Genomic DNA, 9,150 nt, shown 5'->3' on the forward strand with positions numbered 1-9,150 from the left:
AGCCCCCAATGCTCGCCCCCAATGAATAAATAAAAGGGGGTTTTCAAAGCAAAACAAGGTGGCTCATCCCGCAGCCAATACCTTGGAGCCCTCAGTGCTCGCCCCAATGAATAAATACAAGGTGTAACAGGTACATAGTGACCTCTCTTTAAATAAATTTAAAAATAACAAACAAATACATTAAAATAAAGATATCATAAATAAGGTGTTTACGCGGCGTAGGCTGCCAACCGTCCCATCTCCCTTTTGTACATACGTATATCCATGAATTTATCTTGTATCTTGTACTGTATTTTATTATGGAATTGCATTATAGTGAATTACCCGCATAATCCATGAATTGTATTTACCCTTTAAATTCCCTATTGGGAACACTAATGGACGTGTGGCAGCCTCCACCGCGAAAATCCACCAAATCTAATTCGCCGCAAATGCAGGATGGCGATCTGGCATGATCGACATCTGTCAAAAAACCACCACCTTTGTATCATTGTAAAAATAGGAATTGTCATTGTTATAAACACAAACCTAAAGTTTGTATCTTGTGATTTCGGCTTTTATAGTTTTATAAAATCGCGTTTTTTCCATAGTTTATCTGTTGTGAGACCAACACTTTGCTGGCGAGAGAATCCGCTTGTAAATTCTTACGTTTTCATTTTGGGCAGTATCGTTGCTCCCGTGTGTGACAATACCTATTCTGATACATAAGAGGTCAGTGGCAAAGCTCTGTGCGCGCTAACAATTGAACTGCTACATAACTTGTTGTGCATATTTGTTTGATAATTTCCGAACATTTGTATGCCCCCTTAACTTGGTGCCTTTACTTAAATAAACGTGTGAATCAAATTGTATTAAGCGCATTGTGTTTGGTCTACTAAATTGATTGGCCCAGAGTTCCTTTTGTACGGATATATATTGCTAGGCATTACAGCAACCACAGTGTTAAGTAATAAAGCAACCAACCTTACATCGATATAGGCGGTAAATAACAGGAGCAGGTGAAAACGACACGGATCGAGCATAACACCATCACCGCAAGAGATCGAAGCAGAAGCTTGTGTTGCCGGCAGCGCCACAAGAACACCGCCATAATCATTACATCTTCACCATCCACACCACATCATCGTCATCTCCGCATTCGTAGCAGAAGTACCAGGTGAGTGGTGTACTACTCATATCCGATTAGCTATAAGGTGTACCGATGCTTTGCATCGTCCCGTATTTTAAATACACCATAAACAAAGTAAAATAACATACAGTCCATTAAAATAGTAATTTATAAAATAAAAAAGATAATAAATTTAAAAAATGCTTGCTTGCAGTGGGATTTGAACCCACCAGCTGTTTGCCTTGAAATATGTGAAACTGGAACATAACAAAGCAAAAATACACAAATCAGTGCTGTTCAAAGAAAATAAATAAAAGTAAAATTTTTATATTGTTATTATTTTTATTAAACGTAAGTATGGAATCCTTATCCGCGGCAATATTCCTGGTTGAGGAGGAGAGCAGCACATCTCAGAATGCTGTGGTGAGAATTGAAAGGAGAAGATTGCGAGATATGTGCGATCCCTTCCAGATGAATGACGGGCTGTAAGTAATTGCACGTGAAAGTAAACAATTTTCTTACAATTTGTTTACTTATTTAGATTCAAAAAAAACTTTCGTCTGAATAAGGACGTATTCAATTATGTCCTAGATAGGTTTGCGGAAGAAACGACGGCAAGTACTTTGTCCTCGTTATCTCCGCTTATCATTGTAGTAACGCTTTAAGATTTTTAGCGGGTCAATGTTATGGTGGTGAGGATTGTATTTCATGAAATCAATTTCATAATTGAAAATTTATTAGAATAAGAAGCATTGACACTAGGTATAATGGGTGCAATCACGACGCCCATGTATGGGGATTAAGCAAGCTGAGGTGCTATATGAAACGACGATATCGTAAAGGTGAAAAAACACATGGCTGTTAGGTATTTAGTGATACATATATGTACGTTTCTTAGACAATTTAAAATAGTTATTTGCTTTTTTTCAAGGCGATGCTGGATATCCATTACAACCCTGGCTAATGACTCCGTATCGTTCCTTAAGTCAAGGCAGCCGGCAAAGTAATTATAACATGAAGCACTCCAAAACTAGAAATATTATAGATCGGACGATCGGAATTTTAAAGAACCGCTTTCGATGTTTTTTGGGAGCTCGAGAACTGCATTACTCGCCTCAAAAAGCGAGTGAAATTATAAATGTAGCTTGCGCACTGCACAATATTTGCATTTTCTACAAAGTAGAAGATTTGAATCCGATAGAATTTGATAATGAAGCCGTCAAGAGGAAGAGGAACAAACCAATGACTCTGAATTTACTTCGTTTTCGTGACATCATACTTCCTTCTTTTCAAAGTGTATAACATTTTATTTCAATATTTCATGTTTTTCTTTAAGTTCCAAATTTATCTATGTTAATTTAAGAATTAAATTCAGCGCATATGACATTTTGTTAAATAAAAATGGTATTCAGTTCATTTCTCAAGTTGTTTATTAAAGATAATACAAAAAATACAAAAATCCGGTATAAGATTATTCCGAGTCTTGTAATTCATTAAAGAAAATACAAAAAAAAAAAAAAAAAAATCAGGTATACAATTATTCCGAGCCTTCTCTATAGTTAGGATCTAGTTTTAGCATTCGAATTTTAATTTCCACCTTTTCTTTTTACAGGTTTTCCTTTATCTTGTTGTGTCGTTGCTGCTCTTGAAGCTGTTTTGCTGCAGTGTTTGCCATAACTTCTAGAGAGCGGTTCATTCGCCGGAAATATGTCACAGTTTCCTTCATTTTGCCATCGACAGCTTCACAATGATTTTTTTTTCGGCATAAAATTCTTTCTGGAGATCTTGTTGCTCCCTTAGTAACGATGCAGCACTCTCCTTTTCTGTTCTTCTTTCTCTGTTATGGCTGCTAGCTCTGCTGGTTGAAGGCACATCGTATGAAAGAGTCGAAATGTCCATTTCGGAGGTTCGGTCTGCGTCTTGTGTACTATCGCCATAATCGTAGGCATTCCTTATTCCACTTGTAAACTTTTCCAACCCCGTTAAACGCACAATTTTCTCCTCAAGTGGACTTATACGTTGCAAGCGCCATTGCCCTCCCCCTGTGCTCATCATTTCCTTCTTATTGCTAGTTAGCTTGCGTTCGATATAGCACTTCCAGTAAATGCAAACCTGTAACAAAACGATAGATTTTACAAATTCGTTTTCAATTCAATTAATACCCTGCATTAGAGTATTTTTATGGTGGACCAAGTACATTTAAAATAGATGCTACCTCTTCCCAAAAACCCTGCACATCTTCCTTCGGACCCTGGTGGAAACCGTTGGCTATATCTGGCTTACTCTCCATCATATCTGCCAATTTTCCATATTGCTCTGGTGTTGTTGTTTTTGACTTGAAAGCATATCAAAAAACATCATTCGAGCGCAAAAACTGGAAATATCGTGAGTTCTACTACTTTTTATACAAGTTTTACTTACATTTTAAGAAAATAAAAAAAATCAGGCAAATTAATAAAATTTGTACAGCTAAATAAAAAAACAAAAAATTCTCCGCCAAAAAAATTGCAACTTAGAAAAACGGAGCTACGATCGAAGTGCATGATTAGCAGAATTGTAAATTTAGTAGTTGAACTGAACGGAAACGGAACGCATGATACCAAAGTGGCCAAAGGGAGAAAATTTCAATCCAAGTCGAAATGCATGGTAGGGGTGATTATTTATAAAAACGATTTTTTTTGTTTTCTCCGAGTCCCTGCAATAGTTTTAAAAGTTTTGGGAGCTAATGGTATCAAAATTTACCACTTTTTTTAATGAAAAATATCACCTGTATCGTTTCGAAGACTTTTTGAAAATTCGTTCATATAAAAAGATGAAATTCGAATGATAACAACGTAATTTTTTATTAAGAGTGTAACTACAATGTACTTTTAATGACCTTAGCTGGCTATACGCTTTTTTCTTCATATTTCATGTTTGTTGAAAATGCTACACTGTGTCTGGAAGGCGAATGTTTTTCTATTGTCATAAACATTCATTAAATGACATAACACAATATTGGACTATCTACCCAATTGGAAACTTTATTGTTCATATAATATATATGGCCGTGTCTTTTCCAAGAATATGTTAGCAAGAAAGTTTGGATTTCTCTCAAATAAATAAGTTAATAATAATAATTCGTTTTTCAAAGGAATATATAACATTTTTTTTTATCATATGCGTCAAGCGAAGAAATCAGATTTGGACACATTGGTTAATTGGTGCACCATCAGCTATAGGCCACTTAATTTTAAAAAATGCGAATTTATGTAGTTACTTCAGGCAGATTCCTACACTCTTAATAATTATAATCTTGAAAAGGTATTCAGTTTTATAGACCTTGGAGTTAATATGGACAGTAAACTTGACTTCAACCTTCATATTACTGCAACTGTTAATAAGGCTAAAGGTGTTCTGGCATTTGCAAAGCGATGGTATAAAGAATTCAGCAACCGGTACGTTACTAAAGCTCTTTTTCCAACATTAGTCAGGCCGGTTTAATAATTTGGAACCCGAGTTACCAGGTTCATATTGATCGGCTAGAATCAGTCCAAACACAATTCTAACTTTTCTCCTTAAGATATTTCCTTGCGATTCGTAGGGAATTGCTTGGAATTGTATTTATGATTAAATTAATTCGGTCTCTAACTAATTTCTGTTGAGCGAAGTAAACAACTTTAATGTCCATTCCGCCTTCAAGACATCTTAAACCCCTCTACCTAAAATAATGTAGAACAAATTTTGAATTAAATGAGCCCCTCCACTGTTTGTGTCAGAATTACAACTCCCACTCTAGCACATTTGATGTTTCGGACTCGCTTTTTTGTATTAAAAAATCTGTTCTTTCCTCTGTTAATAGTAAATATCTGTATTCATTAACATATTGAATTAATTTTCATGAATTAATTATATACATTATATGTATGTATATTAAATTGATGAGGTTTCTTCTGTAGCTGAGCAGTTTCAGATTTCGACGGTAACAAACCTTTGCATTACAACGACTCGACATGAAGAAGATTAGCCTGGTTCCATTGGACGACTTGAGGGCAGTGTGCTGTCACAACGTCCATAAAAGAAAAAATAAAAAACTCTTTCCGTCTGAACACGTTTTGTTCAAAAGAAAAATTTTCTGAAATGCTCCATTTACTTAATGGGATCAGTTAAAAAAAAATTAAGAACTTTAATCCTTTAAGTCCTTTAATTGGTGGTGCTAAAACGTACACTAAGAATCATAATTTTCTACTTTGATTTATATCATGAAAACAACTTCTTAGTACTGAGAATAAGTACGTATATTTTTCTGAAAAACATGTTGAGGAAACGGTTAAGCAGAATTAATGTATACTGTGGGGGCGTCAGTATGCAAAGAAAATTGTAAAAGTAATACTGCGAAAGTGCTCAGACTTAAATTGTTCAATTTACGGGTGAAGTTTATGAAACAAACTTACAAAACCCTTTCCCCACTCTTGGCAGTGGACATGTTTGTGTTCTTTTCTGGAATAAATATTGCATGATTTTCGCAGGTCTCCCGAAAGTTTGAGTCTTCTTTTAATAAAATATTGTCCGAAAAAGCATCATTTTGTACAAATTTAGTGATCGTTATATTATTAAATAAAACAATAAGAAAGAAAGGAAATCCCATTACCATTGCCATACATGCGCTCATTTCCTACTGGTGCGCTTGGTGTGTAAAATTATTTGAATACGTTTTTTATTTTTATTTTGACAATTGCATTCTAACGATGTAAATTCAGAGACTTCTAAAGAAATTATGGTCTTATTATATAATGTATATTATTTTTACTTCCTTTATATTAGGTCGGTTGAATGTTTGTCCGCTTTTCATACAAATCTTGCAATCGATTTATAAGTAACTTCTCATTGGCTACAAACGTGAAACTTTACACATAGGTTAAAACACCGTGACAATGCAATAAAAGGAAAAAAATCCGTTAGGTGGCGTACGGATCGAAATAATTAGATAATAATCTGAAAATTTTCAAACCAGCTTTTAACTAACTTCTCGACGAGCTAGATACTTGAAATTTCATACTTAATTCAGAGGTCGATGACAGCCGATGACACGATACAAAAAGATTCGCTAGGGGGCGTAAGGGTTGAGATATTTAGACAAATCGTACGAAACGGAGGGAATTTCGGGATTGATTTTTATGTAAGTTCTCATTAAGCTACAAACATTAAACCTTAGATACAGGTTAAGTGTACATACTTTGTTTTTATTTTTGATTTTTTGCGTGCACATTTTTTCCTCAGTGTCACAGCTGTTTGCGCGGTTTGTTCGGTGTTCTTACAGTGCATCTCAAACTGCTCATACAGCATATCTCTTTCTAACAGCTACTTTCAAACTGTTGTATTTTTTTCTTATAACCCGTTGTGCTATCGTTCAATTAATATTCATACTTTTCCTATTTTATTAATTCTCGGTTTTCTGTAGCATTTATATATATATTTATTCCTCATCCTCTGCTTAGTAAAAAGTGAATCACACCCCTTCGTGGCATGCTGGCTTTGCGATGGGCTTGCCCATATGAAGTGCGCCGGTTTATCAGCACGAGTGGTTGACGCACTTAATGAAAACGATAAGGGAGTACGTTGGGCTTGTTTGAAATGTAGGCCTACCCAAATTGATCTTTTCAAGGTCTTCAAACAGGCCAGATATGGATTTTCTGAAATAGGAAGAGAGATTTCCGCTTTATCCGAGAAATTTAAGCATTACGAAAGCTTATTTAAATCTTTCAAACATTCAAATGTAAAAATTCCGGATAATAATCGTAGGTCTATCGATTTTCCCTTCTAGCTCCGACTATGGATGCTGATCCCAAAGTTCCTTCACCTCATGATCTTCCACCCCCAACTACTGAATTGATAAATCTGTCCTCTCCCTTAGCAGTTCAACCATCGACATCGAATGCTCATTCAGCTGTATCCACTATACCCTCCACAAAAAGGAACCAGGTTCCCCAAAACCCCTCTGCGGAATCTGAACCACCGGCTAGTAGATTGATTACTGTCCCGATTAAAAAGTCGATTTTCGTGTCCAGATTCGAGAGAGACACTACAGAAGAAATCGTACATCATAAGTAAATTTAAATCTGAAAATATGTCTATTCGTAAATTTAGTTTTAATTATCCTAGAGACATTTCGTCATTTAGGATTGACGTATCAGCGCAACATTTTGAAACAATTTTGAATAATTCATTTTGGCCACCCGGAGCCTTTGTGCGTGAATTCGAGCATAGACGTAACGTTAATCTTGCTACCGTTCCTCATAACAATAATGCTGCAAAAAACTAAATATTAAACCTGTCCTTAATATATTTTATTAAAATATAAGAGGCTTAAACACAAAACTAACAGAACTATACTTGAAATTAGTTAACTGTAATTACAATATCATCGCTTTTACTGAAACTTGGTTAAAGGCTAATATTTTTAATTCGGAGATTCTTTGCAATGATTACCAAATATATAGAAATGGCCGCTTGAACAGAGTTGGGGATGGGGTTTTGCTCGCGGTACATTCTTCTATACCTTCCGTTGAGGTAAATTTACCTGTTATTGAAGCTACGGAATTTAAGTGCATTAGAACACAGCTAGGAATAGGTTTTACCTATATTGCCATTTGCTATATCCCACCATCTTCAGATACCTCGGTGTATATAACCATATTTCGTTAATATATCAGTTCAATATTGAAGCCTATTGACTCGATAATTGTTTTGGGTGACTTTAATCTTCCGCACGTATCATGGACCACATCCGACCATGGTATTGTACCGGTTTCTTCAAAATTCTCCAGCATCGACTCTTTAGCTGAAATAACTGAACTTTGCCTAAGGCAAATAAATATAGTTCCAAACATGTCCGGGAGGGTACTTGATCTAGTATTTGTTGATGATACATCAAAATCCATTCTTAGGAGGGGTGGACCTCTTACTGTACCTGAGGACCCTTACCATCCCTCGCTGGAAATAGTTTACGAATTGGAAGAAAGTTCTCGGAGTTGCACTACCATAGAAAACGACTCTAGTTTTAGATTCGAATTCGCGAAGGCTAATTTTAATAAACTCAACCAAATTTTATCTACAAAAGTTTGGCCCAAATACGGTGCAGATATTGATCAAAACGATTCTGGCTTCAACGCCATCATTCACGCTATTCTGGAAAGACATGTACCTAAGCGTAAACGTCTTTTCACTGACCTAGTCCAAATATGGTACACCAAAGAACTGAAATCTTTAAAAAACAAAAAATCGCGTTCCTGTACAAGAAGACGGGTTCACACTCCAACTACTTGAAGTACTCTATATTGCGTCATAAATATTTTGAATTAAATAAAAAAGGTGTTACAATACTTATAGTTAATTAGTCAGCCTACTGATCGTTGTTGTGGGGTTAGTTGGGGTGTTCTCCCTCCACTGCTGGGTGAGAATGGGCTTTAGGAGGTAGTGCGCTAAGCGTTACTGCTTCAAGCAGGCTATCGTTTCTTACTTCACTATATGAGGGACTTACCGTCGTATATTATGAAGCAAATTACCTGGTATTGTGTACACGATGGAGATTATGGCAATGTAAAGTATCAATACGTATGCGGGTGAGCACCGATTTGTGTGGCAAAATACACCTGATAGCCGATAAAAGGATATGATACGCAGCCTTGTCCACTGTCCGCACTTCCAGTGATCAGAAACTTGAGTAGATGATGATCCCGGCGTATTATTCTCTGCGTATGGGGCTTAGGTAATCAAAGAATTTTGTATCCGTTTAAAATTGCAGCTCGAAGAAAACACTCGTTTCAATATCTAATTGCTATATTCATATGATTCTTCCAAAATAAAGGAAAGTCACTTATTCTCACCACACACTTATTTATTAGTGATTAATTGCTGCTTTTTGAGATGTAATAACAATAGGTACAAGACCGTAATATCACAAATCAATATCGAGAAAAATGCCAATGAAAACGTATGAAACTTGTTAATTCGTATGATCGCAAAATATATAATAATCAAAGGTGTTGATTTGCATAAAAAAA

Source organism: Eurosta solidaginis, chromosome X (assembly GCF_040869045.1).
Source record: "Eurosta solidaginis isolate ZX-2024a chromosome X, ASM4086904v1, whole genome shotgun sequence".
Taxonomy (NCBI): Eukaryota; Metazoa; Arthropoda; class Insecta; order Diptera; family Tephritidae; genus Eurosta; species Eurosta solidaginis.